The sequence below is a fragment of the Lissotriton helveticus genome, chromosome 11 (genome assembly GCF_964261635.1).
Source record: "Lissotriton helveticus chromosome 11, aLisHel1.1, whole genome shotgun sequence".
Classification (NCBI taxonomy): domain Eukaryota; kingdom Metazoa; phylum Chordata; class Amphibia; order Caudata; family Salamandridae; genus Lissotriton; species Lissotriton helveticus.
Window position 1 is genome coordinate 42,076,601 of NC_136072.1, and position 20,020 is coordinate 42,096,620.

General features: G+C 43.1%; 1 pseudogene across 1 annotated transcript in view; it reads left to right on the forward strand.

Annotated features, from left to right (window-relative positions):
- Window positions 1–20,020, forward strand: part of LOC144790702 (cytochrome P450 2D28-like) — a 398,581-nt pseudogene that overhangs the window by 125,759 nt on the left and 252,802 nt on the right. The window contains exon 2 of the transcript XR_013602251.1: window positions 13,209–13,371. The product of XR_013602251.1 is annotated as a cytochrome P450 2D28-like (transcript). The remainder of the gene's footprint in view (window positions 1–13,208; window positions 13,372–20,020) is intronic.

The window sequence follows — 20,020 nt, forward strand, 5'->3', positions numbered from 1 at the left end:
TGGTAAGGCGATAATCTAACGCAAGACATTAGAGTAACTCAGTCGTGCTTTTTCACACAGACCTTTTTTCTCGTAAATACTCCAAAAGACGTCTGGAGTGGGTAAAAGTTTAAAATCCGCCGGAACTTAGTAGGATGAGAATCCTATGTATAGTTTTTGGTTTAGTCAACGTTGAAGGATACAGTGTTCCAAAATATTGTGCACCTAATCTTTGTTTCCCTTGAAACTTGATCTGCAACAAAAAGCTTTCTGTTAGTAAAAATGACGGAAAGTGAAGACGAAAGGGAGACAGCTAGAATAGCAGCTCAACTCCTAGCAGATGACACAAGTCTCCAAGAAAATGACCCGAATGCTATAATCATTCCGGTAAATGTAAGAAAAACTATAACTATTAAACTTATAGAAAATGGACTGACACCAAGAGGTGGTACAGTCATATTCGTGGTAGAGGCCCATGAATATCGGCAGACAGAGGTATTCTACTCATGGATAAACTTTCCTGCAGCAAACGCTGTAACACGCGATTTCCATTATTACAAAATAGAGGAATACACTCCTTTCCTTTCGAGGAGGTTGAAATTCCATTAAATTACCAAGAGCACCTGCTCTGGTTTAAAGGCGCCCTAAAACATAAAAATCACATCACCAGGCTCGGTCCACTAGGTAGACCAGGAACGTGGCCGGTTCTAGCCGCTACACACCACACCCCGACATTGAAACAATGACAGACCGGGAACTTTTAGCTCAACTAAAAATACTAATTAAAATACATAGACAATTGGTCCAATATGTAATGCGGACTTCAACAGTCCAACCAGCGATTAACATTCCACAGCTGACCCCTCATCAGGGGAACACAAACAAGATTACACCACAGAACATACAATCATGTCTTGGTAAAGTACCTACAAAACGGGAACAAATTCCATTCTGGTTAGCTCAGAAAATCACTCAAATAGAGGCAGTATTTCCTGATACTACGCCTACTGAAAAACGCAGAATTCTGACTATCTGTCTTCCAATGGGGATCGCACCACATGTGGAGGACTGTGACACTTGGGGCACAGTCTTTGCCTCCATTTACACAAAAACACATGGTGTTCCGTCTATGGCGGTTATACCTGATGTGCTAAGACAGATTCAAAATGAATACGGTCCAGAACCTGCTTTAACTCTGGGTATGAAATTACTGAAAGACTTCAAGCAGGTCTCGGCTCTATTGTTAGCCAACATAAAAAGAGAAGTAGCATCTGTGGCGATCCACCAGAAATTGAAAGAAACAGATATAGCAGAACAACCTTTTGAACTTGCCAGAATCATAGACAAATCGTAGGAAGAACTAGGTAGAGATAGTTTGGGTGGGAAACCATTAAAACCCCAACTACTCGAAAATCCTGAAAAAACATTTATTAAAAATAATCTAAACACTCCAAAAAAGATTTGGGATGGAAATAAGCAATCCACTCCCAGAGAAAAACGATTCCAGTCCAGAGGAAAGTCTCCTCCACGAAGAGATAGATCTCCAGAACGAGGTGACAAGTCTCCCCAGAGGGAGCCCTCTGAGAAAAGATACAACCTTAGAGATAGGGATAAATTGAGAAAACCTGACAGATATCAAGATATTGATACACGTCCCTCTCGATCTTTTCAGACTTCCTCACAGAAATCGGAAAGAAGAGGACGGTCAGAACACAAAGAGGAGCACGTCAAGTCCAAAGACAAGGAACATGCTCATCAAAGTAAAAAATTACAATTTCCAAGAAAGAAGGTAGCCAGTATTAAAATAATAAAACATGCCGAGGATACTGAGGACACAACTGAAAAACGGAGAGTGGGCCCAGACAATGCTAGACAGCGCAGCAGAAGTGACCATAGCTCGCAAGATCTTGATGAATCTTCTGGAGACACGAATGAATACATTCAAGTGGAAACTGCAGATACCAGAATTAGCAAACCTCATAAAATATACGAAATAACATTACGTATAGAGGGGGACAAGACTAGGAAAGTAAGGGGTCTCTTTTGGGATAACCTTTCGAAAGGCTATGACATCCTTTTAGCTGAAAAAGACTGGCCACCAGAGTTTGTCAGGGAGTGCCCTCATGGCGAAGAAATGATTATGCCTGCCTTCTCAAATCATATTTCAATTCATAAAAAATATACATATGCAAGAAAATGGGCATTGCTCAAGCACCTGCATTATATAAAAACCATGTAGGATGGGATGAGGACTCTCCTCCTCACAAAATCCAGTTAAAATGTCAACCTACTGCACAAAGGCAGTACCCAATTAAACAAGAAGCTAAGAAGCAAGTCAGGGAGATCTTAGATCAACTTGAATACCAAGGGGTGATTGAAACATGCACCTCACAAATGAACAATCCTTTGTTTCCTGTCTCCAAGCCAGACGATTCATATCGTCTAGTTTTGGACTACAGACACCTTAACTCATGTTGCAAAACTTTTGCAGTACAAAACTCACACAGTGCAGCACTAATGAATAACATCATGCGCAAAAAATACAAAACGACATTAGACATCTCTAATGGATTCTTTTGTCAAAACATTGCACCTGAGACCAGGTATTTGACCGCGTTCTCAATAATGGGGTCGCAAAAACACTACTGTCGACTCCCACAGGGATTCAAGAATAGCCCAGGATTATTCTCAGCAAGAGTAACAGAGTTACTACAAATATATGATGACGAGGCATTATCCTATGTCGACGACATCTATCTAACAGATGATGACCTGGATACTCACTTGAAAAGAGTGAACACCATAATACTTGGGTTCGCAGCTGAGGGTTACAAATTCAACTTTAAAAAGTCACGAATTAGGGGGAGGAGCCAAGATGGCGTCCGGGTAGGACGCTCAGTCCCTCGGCTCCGAGGATCATCTCCTTCTTTGCAACTATCCTGCCGTCTATCCTGGCCCGCCATGGCGGATTGTTGATTGTGATGATGTCCGGCGACCTGTGGAGAAATCCTGATGCTGTACCGTCTTCGCTTGCGGGAGAAATGACTGATTGCAATATGCGGCCTGCAGCAGTTCTCAGACCGGGGCCTCGAGTGGATGGTGAGGCCGGCCGCTCAGTGCATGACTCGGGATGCCAGCGACCGCTGTGAGCCGGTCAGATCCTTCTTAGTGCGAGGCAGCCGAACTTCAACACGCACGCCCTGCTGTACTACAGGTACGGGTCGAATCGTGCCTGGCGCTTCGTTTGGGGCACCGCACGGCTGCAAGTGCCCTATCTGCTGGCTGCCGAGAAACGGCTTTCGTGGAGCTCCGCAATCGACGGGAGGCTCCAGAATTTCTGCTCCCGCTATATTTTACAAGACGGCGTCTCCATGGGTCTTAAGCTTGTGGCAACATATTGGCATCGTTTGTCAACATTATAGTGCGTGGAACTCTGGCTTCCCACTTTTGAGTACCCTGACCTGTTTCGGAGTGTCTACCCCCACGCAAACGGCGGCCATGATGGAACACAGCCTGGGGAAGTCTGTGCTGCAGTGTGGTGGCGGAATTGTAGTGCAAGGGGACGCACTCGAAGGGGAGAGTGGTGGAGATTTGGGATATGGCGATCTTCTGGCTGCTATTCTCTCCCTCCGTCACGTTCTGGCGCACTCTGCTCAAACCCTGATCGATAAGGTTGATGATATCGTGTGTGCACTGGGAAGATGGCGAATGGCTGATTCGCAGGTACATTTCGATGGTTCTTGTTCCTCGTCCGTCTCCATCAAGATGGCTGCCCTATTTCGCAATGGCGGATCTGAATCTCCGGACCTCGAAAAATTTAATGCTGCGGATGTTGCATGCCTGGGGCGATGTGAAGACCTCGGACTGGAATCGCGACGGGAGTGCTTGCCCTTAGCCATACTCCCCATTGCCCGGGGGTCGCCTCGGGTGTTGTCGGATGTTGACATTTTCCCTCCTGGCTCGGCTCCGCATTGTGACATGGGGATGGTTCATTCTTTGCCCGGGATGGGATCATTGGGTTTGAGCGTAGCTGCCATGATTGGGTGGTTGTACCGACTTGCCAATTTTGGGTTGATGTTCGCGTTTTTTTGGGGACACTTTAGTAAACTGTGGTGCACGTGAAAAAACGGGACAGGGATGAACGCTTCCTATTATTGACTGATGGGTTTCTCGTTGCTGACCGAGCCAGATATGTGATGTGCTGATTTCTTTGTCTATGCACTGTGCCGGCTTTGTGCCTTGTGAATTGCTCTGTTGGTAATGTTTTTTGGCACCGGACTCTACATCCCTATTGATCCATGGGAGGGTGATGCTGGGGACAGACATGTGGGATGTGGATCGCTATCCTTGTTTACGATGTGGGCTGTCTTTGTATTTCTAACTTCTCTTGCTTGTAATGCTTGCTGCCGCCGGACGTCATGTTTAGTGCTGTTGGCTTTACGGGAGGGTGGAGCCGGGGGACGGGTGGTGGACTCCTCCCCGCTTTTCCTTTCATGGGAGCTTAGATTAGGTTTCTTCTCTTACTCTCTTCATTTCGGGACTCCTTTTATTGGGCGACAGGCACACTGCTAGGGGGGGGGAAGGCCGTAGCCAGCTGCAGAGGTGCAGGGTGGGGGGTGGATGGGGGGGGGGTTGTTTTTATTTTTGGTTCTATGGGCCTTCTATTCTTTTTCTTTTTTCTCTTTTCGGGGTTTAGACGTTTTTCTAGGTGGTGCGCAGCGGTTCTGGCGTTTTTGTTGTATTGTGCAATTGGCTATCCTGATTATTACAGGCCGGAATCACCCTGTTGTGCTATGTTATCCTGCTCTTGTCTATCCTTTGGAACGCACACCTTTAAAATTAGACCTCTGTACTCCTGGACCAGATCCTTCGCGTTTCTGTATTACAATGTACTGTGTTTGCGAGCCCTGGCGCTCTTCGCTGTGTTGTAATTGCGATTTCTATCAATAAAGGTCTTTAAAAAAAAAAAAAGTCACGAATTGCCCATCTAACTGTCCTATTTTTAGGATATGAATTATCAAGTGATTGCAAGAGCCTAGCAGACAACTTCTTAGAGAAGTGTGCTGTACTCCAAGCACCTAAAACGCTGAAGAACTTACAATCAATACTAGGTTTCCTGAATTTCGGAAGAACATACATTCTAAATTATGCATAGAGGGTTAAACCTCTCTATTAATTAATAAAACCTGATTGAAACAAATCCATTGTACTCAGAAACACACAACAATTTTAAGATCATTACAAACAGACATGTTAGCTAAAACAAAACTGCAAAACGCGAAAACATACGCAACCTTGTAATCCGAGTCATCCCAGGAAGATGCGGATTCACGTACCTGACCTCTAATGAGGGAGAAACGGTACCAATAGCTTACAAATCACACTTGTACACACAAGCTGAAATGAAATTCAGTTGTACTGAAAAAATTCTAATAGCGGTTCAAACTGCTGTAGCAAAAGAAAGAGCCCAAGCCCAAGGCAGAAGAATAACTGTTTTAACAGCAGAATCAGCCCTTGAGGCATTAACAAGCCCACGCAATTTGACTACCGTGGCATTAGATCCAAAATGGATACAATGAGAAAATTATCTTGCTGCAGAAGACGTAAAATACTATTTCGACCCGAAAATGAAAAAACTAAAAAATTTAAAATATGAAGAAGAATATCCTCTGCCAATCGAAATTCTGCCTCTAGAACAGTACGCCTGTATAATATATACAGACGGATCAGCACAACCCGCAATTGGGGGTAAACAAGCTTACAGTGCTGCGTGGGCGGTTGTTAAATGCCGGTGGCACGAAGGAAAATTGAGACCACTTGTCACTATAACTCAATCAGTAAAAGATTGTTCGGCTCAAAAAACTGAACTACTAGCATTTAAGATGGCGCTGGATATTGCCGATCGCGAATTCCCCACACTAATAGTGTGTGATTCGCATTACTGCGTCAAATCTTACAATAATGACTTGCAGAACTGGGTTCAAAACGATTACAAAGATGACACAGGTGCCACAATAAAGCATAAAAAGCTTTGGGCACAGGTAGTTCTTTTGCAGAAAGAACTACAAAAGACTCACGTGATAAATACACTGAGTCATCAACGTGATGGCGTTCACGTTGCAGGGAATTCATTGGCTCACAGAGCCACAGCGGAAGCGGCTCAACCGGCTTCAGTAGCCACAAAAAAGCGTTCAGATAAATACATAGACGGATAAACTATGCTGGCGGTAAAAGCGTCTTTGAAAGGCGATCATACAGCATTACCTCTGAACTATCCACTCACTTATACATACATAATTGATGCAAACTCCGTTCCTTTTGCTCGAATCCTTGGAGTGGGAGATAGAGTAATTCCAAACACGAACAGGAGAGTCTTTTTAATAGCAGACGCACATATGGGATTGGGTCTAAGGCACCAAGAGATCTTGAAATCTCTTAAAGAATTACAATCAGAATACTGGTGGCCGGGGATGAGCCTGCAATTTCATAAATTTGCAATGGGCTGTCCAAACTGCAACAGAGATCGCAGTCGCGAACCGACCGGAGTATTGCCAGGACCCTTCTTTTAGAAAGCATAAGGCTATCTATACGCAGAAATCCAATAGGAGAAATGCGTCCCATTTATGTTTAAGACTAGATTCACTTAATATGTAGACACCAGCACTCGGCTGACGCCAGAACTGTTATAAAAGATTTCCGAGTCTTTATCGGCACATACGCAATTGGCATGCTACATTCTGACCAGGGTCCTGCGTTCAGCTCTAGCGCTTACAAAGAGGCCATGACCAGCATGGGCATTGCATTGCGGTACTCTTGTCCATTCCATCCTGAGGGAAATGCGGTAGTGGAAAGAAAAAAACGGGACATAAAGCAATCTATAAGGGCAAGGGTATTAGGTTCGGGTGATGGGTGGGTCCAACATTTAACAAGTGTCCAACGTAGTCTTAATAATCTGCCAAGAAATTCTCTAAAAGGTCTCAGTCCGTACGAACTGTTGTTCGGTACTAAGATGCATATCCAGGACCTTGATAGTCAAACTTCAGTGGTAGAAGAAAAATGCTTTGATATCAAAGACCGTTTGGCTGTTTTACAGGACTTAAATGAAACAAGACGAAACCTGAGCAACATAAAGTTAAAGCAACAGCCAACAGCCACTGAAGAAAAACCACCTGTCCCAGCAAGACCTGTCTGAATTCCAAAGATTGGGGATCTGGTCAGAGAGAAGATCGCGGTAAAGAAGGAATTTGGGCCTTCTTACAGAAAAGCAGTACCTGTCTTAGCTGTCAGCGGAACAAGATCAGTTGTACTACCGCCCCTTGCTGATAAAAAGGAGAACCGAGTTGTATCCATCGACCTGGTAAAACCACAATCATGTGGCCAATAATAAGTAGTAGGCCCAGTGGACTCCCAAGAAATAGCAGAACACCAAAATTTGCTACAATACAAGAGGTTCAAACTGAGAGACTAATCACTTTTGATAAACCTGCAGTTAATAAAAAAGGAATATGCAATAAAGCCATGGAACTTGTGCCTCTTGAAACCCAAATTGCAACAGTTCGTCAAGAAACACCAGCCTACAATGATGTAGCCTCAGACTATGCTAATGAAACAAAGAAAAATTCAAAAGCAAATGAAAATCCGGAAGCAATTCCAACAATTGACAGACCTGCATCTGGCTACTTCATCAATTTTGATGACTTTTACGATGATCCAAGTGAACATGAAGAAACGCCAGCAACAAAAACTTTCAAAGACAAAGTAACTGAACTCTTTCATCAACTCAAAAAACCTATCTAATTTCTCCATGGATTGAATTTTGGATTGTGTTAGGTGTACTTTTCCTCCTGCTTTGGCTCATCATGGTTCTTTGTTTGGGAAAATTCATTGAAGGAAAATACAGTACAATGGACACAGCAAGTCAGAGCATCAACTTGGTCCTAAAGCCTCACAAGTCATCTCACATCGAGAAAAGAGAACTGTCATCAGTAAACGTCACAGCCAATCCAATACCCGGCGGGGTAGCATGGGACAGAACTGATTTTGACATTTTTGGCCCGATTGAGCTCTTGAAATATCTACATCAGTTCAAGTTTTCATTAAGTGACTTTGTAAAACCAAATACTTTTTCTGATGATTGGGACTTTGAAAATATTAACAATATGATGTCAGATTTAGTAATGTCAGCAAAATTCACAGAACATGATTATTTACAGGGTTTATCAAATTATGAAGAAATGTACTGCTATAATCATTTTGGTCATCACTATTTGCATAAATCTGCACAGCCTAGAAATGTTTTTAATTATATTCAATGGGAACATTGTGCAACACCACCTAAAAGCAGCTCAAAAACATTCTATGACAAATTCCCATACTTCTCAGGGTTTAACACAAGTGATGCAGAAACGTTTTATTTTAAAATGTTCAATTAAACAGGAATGAAAACAATGCTGACAAATACTAAATTGATCTATTCTGAAACATTTTATGAAAAAATGATTACATTTGGTTTTGAATTCTGGAAAAACAACATTGAAACAAAGACCATCTGGGGTACAAAAGAATGGCAGGTCCAAGGTTTAGAATCATTATTTAGATCCTGCATGATCCCAGAACAATTAATATTCCTGCATGACACCATTCAGCAAACAGCCTGTCTTGGCCTAGCCAAGATTAAAGACTTAAACAAACCGTCTATTCCAAAGCCCATACCTGATAGTAATAGCACTACTGATATGGAGATAGACGTATCCCATATTTTACACCAAAACAGAACACATCCTGATTAGAACAAATGGTTGATCTGGCCCACAGACACAAATAACTGTCAAGATAGATTCCTGAACAAAATACAGGGGTTCAAAATGACCAGGCCAGACCCAAGATACTCGCAGAAACAACATCCAAGGATAGTTACAACATACAGTGTAGGGAAACTATGCCTCGAATGGCTACAAAAATCCACACTGGCAGAAATTAAGCAACACTTGACTTTACTTAAAGACGGTGCTGACTTGCGTGATTTCATTCTGGGACCACGCAAACAGCGTCAAAAACGTTTCATAGCGGCCGGTATATACGCTGCGTACAACGAAGCTTGGAAAGTAATGCAAATTCAAACAGCAGAAAAAATACGAGAAATTGATCGTATTAATTTGGAAAAGTCACTTTCTGTTGTGGACAATAGGTTAATGACTCTGTCCTCCAGAATATATTCACTGGACTGTATTGTATCATCTGCTATTGATATCATAGAGCAGGACTTACTAATGTTACAACATGGTCAGTCCCAATTACGTTCTATTATACAGCTTGGCTGGACATGGCAAAATCTGCGTTCAGGCTACGTACCATGGCGTTTAATCAACACAACGTCATTATTCTCTATCTTTAACCTTACTGATAAACAAATCAGTTTGGCAGAAAAAGGAGCAGACTATACGATTCTGAGCATTGAAAAACTTGAGATATTACCATGTCAGAAAGACCTGTCATTGAATGGATAATACACGGAATATTCACAATTCCGATAACAACTTTCCAGTTTAAATATTGCCAAGAATATATACCAGCGGGCCAGTATGAAAGGTTGGGTAAAGGGTACATCAAGTCAACATGGAAATTACCTTATACACACAAATGTTACAGTGAAAAGAAAAAGGATGTATTTCTTAGTGGTAAAAATTGTAAAAGATCACTAAGCTGTACACTCCTGTGTCAAGGCATTAACCTGCATGGAGCCTGCGAAGGGTCTTTGAATAACCTTTCATGTCACCTGCACGGCACTCCTGCAACACAGATAGAGCCATTCTTTAGACAGCTTTCTAACGGGAGCTATATTCTAATAAATGACCACAGCTGTTGTGGCATGGTGCCAGGGAAAGCCTATCTCGTAAGCGTGAGTTCCATGGTCACTTGCTGTATGCAAGTATTGTATCCAAACAGCACTCCAGATATGGAGGCGGCAATATGGCCTCGTTTGAATATCTCTTCTATTCGAATTGATACTTTAAGCAGAATGAAGTCTATTCTTTTACAGACAACTGTGCCTTTGACCTCGTCCAAGGAAACGTATGATCTGCAAGTCGCAAGGACAACGGCAGAGATACATTCCCTTTTATCAACAAATTGCCCCGCGCATTTTGTAGAAATTCTAAGCCTAATGCTAAACATGTCAGATACCAGAGGCTTCGCACATGTATTTAAGACAATTTTTTTGGGACTGTTAACACCTTTTGAAACAGTTCTGGGCATCTTCCCCAATTTTGTCCATTCTGTCTTTGGCGGCCTACCTCTACTTTTGGGACTAGTGGCAGGAATTTTATTTTTGATTCTTCTGCTCCGATATGGCAAGCCAAGTCGCAGACAAGACTCCAGCAACAATGGAAGAAACGATCCAAGCTATACGCTATCGGGACCGCATAACTAAAGTCCTTGGATTAGCCCGGCTAAGAGATCTGAATATGACCTGGTTTCTTTCATTCAGACCTATCTGGCAAAATTGCATCTTACCTGTGCTTCGATGTATGCTATGCCGAGAAGAATGTGTGTTGGACGTCTGTCTTACACTACCATCAGCAGTACCAATGGATACAGATACCTTGCTGGGTCCTGTAACGGCTCATGCATCGTGTTGTCCCCAGCGGCTACCTATTCTGATGACGCCATTCGTTGAGACTTCACCACTACGAGTATGTGGCAGTGGAGTATGAGATGAGAGCAGCATCACACAGGTACAACCTTCAGTGAGCATTGCTGATCCTGACATCGATGATAGCAATCATTCTTGCGACTGCACTGTTTCGGCATTTTCAAACTTGGTCGAACTTTCACCTGATGTCGTAGACCAATTTTTTGCGAGTCTGTCTGAAATGATGTTCTCCCCTGAACAGAAAGAATAACTTTTTAAGCAACAAGCACACAGCGTTCCCTGAACTCTGAATTCGGCCTTCAGCTTTGATAAACAAAAGCTTTTGAAAACAATTGGAACTATTTTTCCCCTTAAGAGCGAAATTACTTTTTTTCTCAATTCCAAAATATTTACCTTTTTCTGGCACATGTACCCTGCTTAAAGTAAAACTATTCTTAGAGAACAGAGCTTCTATTTTAGGAACTCTAGAGACAATATTTTACCTCAGCCTCTAGCACATGTACAGCATTTGTATTATTATGTGATGGAATGGTCTTCTCTTCTGTATTAAGAGCCATTTCATGTGTAAATTCTCGCAATTCATTCAGCTGATATATATATGCATTTTTTAACTGAATGATACCACTGCTTGAAAGCGTACAGTACCAATACTAATTTTCGTGTATTTACCATATACCATTTCAAATGCGAATTATGTATTTTGTGGTGGGTTGGAAAACACATGCACCATTATATGTTTACTATTGCTTAGTTTTAAGTAATGAGGGACATTAGATCGTGGAGTGGGTGTTGTAATTCTATCTAGGACCCTAATTCAATATTCCTGATTTACGCCCTTATGTGGTTATAATAAATAATATCCTTATAAAGGCATAAGAATCATATCCATATTTAGTAACAACCCATGCAGTCCAAATACAGCATGGCTACTCCTCTAGACTCCTAGAAAGTACAACGCGTTCTTTAAACAAACCAAGCCTCCAGCAGCCCGGGAAATCCCCCTGCTCTTGTTTTGATTTGCACAAGAACTCCTAGAGTCAGAAAGAACTGTTGGTTCTTGGTGACGTCTTATGTCCAACCTTACGTCAAACCCGGCACCTTTCAGGTATAAATATACCAACGTTGCCTTAAGCAAACACACGGCGGTTTGGAGCAGAGCGGCTATCTACTTGCCCGAGAGCCCAGCTGATGCGAGAGCCCACGGACGCCGCCCCTCCCTTTTGATGCACTGAGAAAGACGCTGTCTTTTTCTCCAGCCGAGAAAATCCAGCTCCGGTGTTTTCAGCCGCCCTTGCGGGTTGCTGGGATATCGAGACCTGAGAGAGATACCAGACCTCCTGCTTTCTATTACCCAGATACGGAGCTGACTAAACCCTTAAAGAGAATTCTTGATTCAGATTCTTGGCAAAACCAACTTAACTTAAACTGCTACTTATTTACTCCTTCCCACGTATTAGGCTTAGGTCAGGTACACCAGGGTAGGCGTATTTAGAAGCACCAGTTGAGTACGTTAGTCAATGTATATATGTATGTATATATTTTCCCCATTTTAAAGTACCATATGGCTAAGAAACCATATCAATGCTTTTACAGTATTATTTTATAATAATCCTTTTACTGTACGCACTTTACTTTATACTAAGTATTGCAATTGTGGCAATTAATTTCTCTTGCATGAGAAAGAAGACTGCTCAATAAATAACACCTTTTACTGAAAACGCCCGTCTCTCTATTCTCTGCACTCTGGTGAAACTAAGTATGCACGATTGACTGAGTAAAATAATTGTCTATTGTTTTCACACGACTCTAGAGATACACTCTTATTCTGAGGGAGCAAAGTTGTCATGTTATATGGTTGTCAGAAGCTAATCCCTTCTTGTCTATCCAGGGAAGTTAGACTCCTCTTTGTTTATTCGAGAAAGTTTCTAGTGACTTCTGAGCTAGCTGGCAAAACTAATTAAGTCTAATATAGTCAGTAGAGACCTAGTCCACCTCAGTCCTACGTCTACACTGCTGTTTATATTATTCCAATGCGCAGAGCCTATTGGGAATATAGGAACTACACTACAAGATGATGCCCCTGATTTGATGAATTTATAGCTCGGCAAGCAGGAGGTCAAGACAAAGTCCCCATATTTGCTGGCCTGGATCTAGAGTTCCCTTGTTCTCTGATCTCTGCTTGCTTTCTACCAACTCTTATGGCAGACAGTCAGACTTTGGCCAAAATTCAAAAGTAGATCACCATCGCATACCAACTTTGGTGAGAGGCGGTGAGTTTGAGGTGACTACAGCGGAACCGGCTGTCTGAATTCAAACTGCAAAAGTGGCTTAAAGAGAAGGAGAAACAAATCTTAGGAAACTGACATTTGGGCTTTGTTGCGAGTACAGTTCAGAATCTTACAAAGGACAATGAACTCAGGATGGTTGGTAGAGGTGACTGCTGAATAAAGACAGCAGATGAATGGAAATGTGGATAAGGCATTGTTTGAGGGCAATGTTAAACAGTTTTTTAGGATGTGTTGTGGTCATTGATCTTTCCCATCCGTAGGGACTCCATTTGTGTGTTTTGTATCCACAGCTTGCAAAGACCTATGGAAATACATTCACCCTGTGGGCGGGCCATACCCCTTTGGTGATCACCAATGGATATAAAGCTGTGAGAGACATGTTGGTATCCAAGTCCGAGGAAACGTCTGGACGACCTGAGACACCTTTCTTTCAGATATTTGGACATGGAAAAGGTACATTCCAGAGTACACTGAAAGCAAATTTAAGTTGTGTGGAGGATCTCCAGCCCATCCATCCCTTTTATGTCAAAACCTGTTGCTATATCCTTGATTCTTCGCTAATCCCAAGACCTATCTATGATATTCCACTGTGGTTAGTCAGATATTTCAATTTTGTGAGGTTGTCCTAATGCCACATGCAGTAAAATGGCAATGTGGCCATGTTAAATGTATTTATTTTCTAAAAGTCAACACACCATTAACTTCCTAAAATAAATAAGTAAAAGCATGTAAGCATTGTGCTCTAGTGTGAAGACAGAGTGAAACAAGAGCTAAACACATACTTTCACAATTGGCCACTGTTGATAAAAGCACTCCTATCCTTAATAGCACTAAGCTGTCTACTCCTAGATGGTGGGCAACTACACTTTGAGCCTCATGACCATTGTGCCATTATTCCGCTTGGTGAACAGATTCTCACTGTTCTTCTTGTCAACCTCCTGTATTTCACCCACTCTAACCTTAATCACACTCCCTTGAACCTATCCAGACTGTATTTTCATTCCTTCTTCACTGCATTTGCACTTTCCTTGGTTTCATTTAGCACTCATTCCTTACTGCACTGACATAACTGTACCAGCATGACTTTGTTTAGCCCTCTTCATCTAATCAGACCTGAAAATTGAGCTTCATGACCTCCTGTTGGTCATGATCAAGATTTTGCAGTCGTGGTCACTCACAGTTGAAGGAGCAACAGCTGCACTTCTAATCACAGGAGAACAAAGATATAACTGGTTTTAGAATGAGATGCAAAACTTTCGAAAAGTGACATCTCGAGAATCACAAGTCAAAGTCTGGTGATTTCAATGGTGCTGAGTTTAGCAGAACCAACTTTAAGCAACGGTTCACAGCCCACTATAATATCATGTCATTTTAGGCTGCTTCTAAAATTAATCTAGGGATGATTAGAATGTTTTTTCTCATTTCTCACAGTACTCCTCTAAACAAGTAAATATAACTTTCTTGAATGCACAGCTCTCTGCTCCCATAAGCTTGAGTCTCTAAGAGAATAGACGATGGACTTTCCTGCCTCCTCCACTCCCATATTTCCATCTGACAGCATGCTAGTGTTCCCCTGTGGCAAGAACCTCACTTTAATCCAACCAAGTGGCTTGGGTCATTGATCATGCCAATTGACGTTAGAGGCAAGTTTCTATTCTGAGGAAAAAGTCTCCATTTAATCTCCTTTATGGTGCACAAAACCTAGTTAAGTGCTTATGTCATGAATAGCCTTAATTCAGCAATCACTTTTTCCATACTTCTTCTCCCCTACTAACTTTTATGCAATGACACAATTCAACCTTACCAGATAGACATTACGATCGCGGTTTTCCCGCATCCTCCGGGCCGGAGGAAGCCACCGCCGGCCCAGAGGATGCGGGAAAACCACTGGGGAGGCACAAAAGACCCACTGCCAAATTAGGATGGCGGTGGGTCTCAAAATCGGTCCGCAGCTTTTCCGCCGCGGTCGCCTTCCGACCGCGGCGGAAAAGCTCTAACATGGCTGGTGGTGTCTATCAGACACCACCAGCCATATTAGGATGGCGGTAAACAGATGCCTTTCCAGGGTGATTGGGGGGGTGGGGGTGCACATGGGGGGTACCTGTGGTACCCCCCTGCATTTGCGTGCCCGAAGCAGCAGGCACTGCGCGGTGCCTGCCGCTTTGTGCATGCAAATGCTAAGCATGCATATTTAACCTTGCGGCGGGTGCTGCTTCAAGCAGCACCCGCCGCAATGTTAAATATTGGGGATGTGACCGCCAGGCTGGCGGTCACATGCTAATTGCACTGGAGGGACCGCCGCTGCCCTTGCGGACGGTCCCTCCTCCTCTAGGGTGGCGGACGGACGCAGGTCCATCCGCCATCCTAATGAGCCCTTAAGTTAGGTCTTCCCACAATAAACGGTCTTAGTTGCCCTCTGATAATGACAGAGCCATACATAAATTACCAATATTTGGATCTGGAGTTATGCATGGTATGCCACATTCTTACCTTTCACAGTTCCTCACAACCTCAAACATCCAGATGATAAAACTATATAACCAACCCACAAACTACCTTCTGAAACTTCAGATTGTGCTACTACCAATTGTTCTTCTTGAAGCAGCACAATTCAAGACCCACAATACCTCAATTCATGAGGGGCTTTAAAGCCCACCTCAAAAGCGGGGCTAAGAGTAAATATTCTACCTGAAAAAGAAATAACCTATCTCGATCCTCTTTTTGGTTCATCTCCCCCACTGCATTTCTTGTCTTTATGTAAATATTTAAATATATTTGTGAAATATTTGATCTGTCAAAACAAAATTACATTTTAAGAAAAGGACATGATTAGTGGCTGTTCAGGGCAATGGCTAGAATTTTTCCCACCACAATAGACAATGATGGGCTATAATGAGCAATGTGTGGACTGGTAACCATTCACTGTAACATAATTTAAGTCCCATTTAGTGAAGTCCATAGACTCTGCCTTTGACATCTGGCCCCAACCCAGAAAGGCCTATCTTGCCAGGCCTATGCTTCTCGAGCCTGAATTATTGTTTCATCTATCAACATCTATCCCTTGCAAAATGGGACAGCTTACATCTATTGTTTCCTCAATGCAGAATTCAGAGCAAACCTTTACCTCAATCAATCAAATGCATTTGTCAAGCATGTGGCTACTTCAGCTGAGGTGTCCTGGCACTCAAAGAGAATACTGATACCATACAACATCATCAAGGAATGAGTCTAAGAATCAAGCAGCCACGTTTTCAACTCACTCTTAAAAATGTCCGCTGCTGGTGCCCTGCGTAGCTGAGGGCCAAGGTGTTCCAAAGTATGAGCATAAGTAGAGATATGGAGATGATGAAAGCAATGGTGGACACAATTAGGCCGGCTGGCGGGTAACCAGTGAATTTTCTCTCATATTTACAAAGTGGTCGGCTAAACAGCAGAGATTATGTAGTATTAGGCCTGCAGCTGAGTATGGAGAAGTTACTTACCTTTAATCCTAGTTCTCTTCCAGGGGAATACTCATCAAAGTCATTATTATTGAATAGGGTTGCCCACACACTGGGACCACAGGGCACCTATCAAATATTTTGTGGTGTGTATATGTATATATATATATATATATATATATATATATATATATATATACACATATATATATATATGTTGGAACCACCCCTGCGTGTGCTGCATTCCTTTTTGGAGTTAATTTCCTTTGGATTTTGGAGCCTTAATTACGTTTGCGGGCACACCCCCGCCTTGTGTGCACCCGCTCGCGTGTGCAGTTGGCTGGTGTTTGGGAGCTGCTATATATATATATATATATATATATATATATACACATGGAAATATATTCAGGGACGCGCCGGAGCCCCTTACGCTGACCCTCCTCGATCTGGAGCCCTCCGCTGCCGGAAAACAAAGTGGATTATCTTTGGAAAACCAAGGAAAACGGAGAGCCCCCCTAAGCCGACAACACGGGACGTCGAGCACTGAACCCGCAGGGACGTGAGTACCCTGATCCTCGAGACTGCCGGAGGTCAACCGAGTTCCAGGTAAGGTTGCTGGTGTGGTCTGTCAGTGTCTTTCAGGTTCCCCAAGGTGGCTGCTGAGAAAGGTAGTCCTGTAGCTCTCAGGAGCCACAGGCAGTGGGTTTCAAAGACAATTTATTTTCCGCAGTGATGGCTGAGGAGTGGGTTAAGGAACATGAGGAGGCAGCACTCGACATCTTCAGTGATAGAGATGTGGGCGCCAGTGCGCAATCTACGAGTGGAGCAGCACAACCTCCAATGGCAGGGAACGATCTCAGAAAATTACTAAATGACTTTGAAAAACTATGCCGGAACGAGGTGGCCAAATGGTGGGAATGTACATCATTGAAAAGGTTCTTAGAAGTGGACCGTGTACCCAGATGACTTCGAATTCTAGTAGCTCGGACCTACAAAAACCCACACCCGGCTATCCTACAAGAAGGGGCTGATAACAGCGCCCTGTCATTACAAAACATGCTGCAGATACTAATTAAGTACGCCACGTCTGACAGGGAGAGAATACTGGTCAGACTAGATGAAATCTACAAAGAGCTTGAAAGTATGTCGAATCAAGACGATGTTAAAAAAGGACTGACAGAGATTAAAAACCGCATAGTAAAGTATGAGCAAACGATAAAAGAACGAAAAGCAAATAAATTTCAACGTGATAGGAATGACTACCTATGTGGCAGGATATACACCTTCTCCAGAAAGTTTGATAACATTCGCCGCCAACAATTATCAGCAATGGGCAGCGGCCAGCAAGAATTTAATGAGCCCAGTAAATCCGAACTTAGCTCTGAAGTTGAATCCGACCCTGAGGAGCGGGAAGTGGGAACCTAATACGCAAAGTTCCAACACAGATCCAAGAATTTGCTTTTTTACGAGTAGAAAGCCTGATGAGCCTTCGGTCAAGACCCCTACGACAAGATCAAGCCCCAAACAAGACTACCAATCAAGGAGCAGGAGGAAGAAAAACAGGAGATGGGGCAGGCACAACACAAGACAAACAACACAGTTATCAACTTAACTAACATGGCTTTGACACCAAAAGAAGAACAAACATTAGCACTAGGCTTATCGTTTTGCAGAGAAACAAACTTTAACTATACACAGACAAGAATAGACTTGCATCAGTTTGTACGCAGTTTGAAACTACGTAAGCATTTTTTTAACGTACGTGATAAAACACAAGACAAACCAAATGGAGATGCAGCATCCAATGAAATGAACAATCTGAATGTAGCAGACATGTCATTTTTAAGGGAGATGGCTGAAATGGACAATGACAATGAAATTGGGAGCATAAGTACTGGCGAAGCAGCAACCCGGGCAGGTGTTAACTTGTACACAACTATCCCCACTCCATTCAAACTGAAATCTGTGTTCAGTCCGATCATGCCCGAAGATAACATTGACATTTTTTCAGATAAAGTAATCAAAGAGCTGGCCATTGAAAGTAGTCATGACTTTATGAAATTGAAACATAACCAAAGAACAGAGTATTCGGCTGTCATGAAAAAAATCAAAGATCATACGGATATAGTTGTGAGGTGGTCCGACAAAGGGGGCAATGTGGTCCTCTGGCCCTTGGACTTGTATAACAGGGAAGCAATGATGCAACTATAGGACAAGAACTGCTACACACGCATCAGCGCTACGAACATTGTCAGTATCCAAGAAAAATACCACAGAAGTCTATATGACTGGGCGAGGCAAGATGGCGTCTGCGGTGCAGAAATACAGTGAGAGGCTCCGCTCGGCTGTCCAAGCGTTTTGAGTGCAGAGGTCGTCAGTGGTATTTGCGGGGCTGTTTTGGCTTCGTTTTGGGACCCTGGAACGTTTGCCAGCTGCCGTTTGCCGGTAATCGTTTTGGGTGTGTTGTGAGCCGCTGGGAGCTGCCAGGAGTCTCCGTGACCGAGCGCAGAGGGAGCAGAGCGGAGGAAGCAGCTTATGGGACCGTGGACCGTGGACCGTGGAAAGACCCGCAGGGCGGGGCGCTGCAGAGTGCAGAGTGCAGCCGTTGAGCGCTGAACTTCGAACGCTGAACACTGGATTCTCAACGGTCGTTAAGAACTGCCTGACCTGATCTAAGTCTACAGACATAATTTTGGCGTAAAATACACTGCCACACGGATTGCAGGAAAAGACTGGGGGAAAAAAAGAAACCGGGTGCCCTGTGCCGTGCTATTTGGTGGTCGTTGAAGTTGCTTAGAGGTTTTTTTCTGGAATATACAGTAAGACTTAGAGGAGTACTTACAGCTTATAGTTTAAATATGTAGTAGCTCCCTGTAGCTTAAAAAAAACTTGATTTTTTCACAGAACTGAAACTGAACTGATTTGACTGGTGGGAATTGCTGTGTTTAGTTAAGAATAGTAGAGAGATGGATTATTAATATTTTTTTTCTCTGTCCGCGCTCTCCTTTGCACGTTTTGTTTTTGTTTGCTGGCGGTTGAGTTACGCTGTGAACATATGTGAATTTATTGAATACTGCACTCCACCAATACCAATATAATTTGTGTCAATTGTGGGAATGGCAGTTCAGCAATTTCGTAACGGTACCGAGTGCTTAGTGGCACCTAAAACTGCGTTTGGTGGGAAAACCAGAGCTACTGGAGAACGTTTAGTAGGAACTCGAGCTGCACTTGCTGCTAAATTATCTGAAGACTCAAGTAGTAAGGACTCTGAAACCAATGGGCAGGGCACCCCTAAGATTCCACAAATGTTTCAATCTGTCACTGGGAAAAAAGTTGTGACCTCTGTGGATAGATCTATTGACATGGATGCCCATGATGAAGACAGTACTATGGTCAGAGCATCTGCTGGCTTTTCTGTTCAAGTACGGGCCTTTCAAGTACCACGGGGTGTGGCGGGTGATAAGGCAGTCGGCGCTGGGGATGAATACAATGCGACCAATGTGGCCAGCTCTGAAGATGTAAATGACCCAGTGAGTAGTAAAGACAGTGAGTTCTACTCGCTTTCTGAGCATTCAGATGGAACTGACTTAGATGGTGATATGGAGGAAGACTTTTTACTCCGTGAAGAAGGACCAGGAAATACTACTCCTATTACGAAGGTC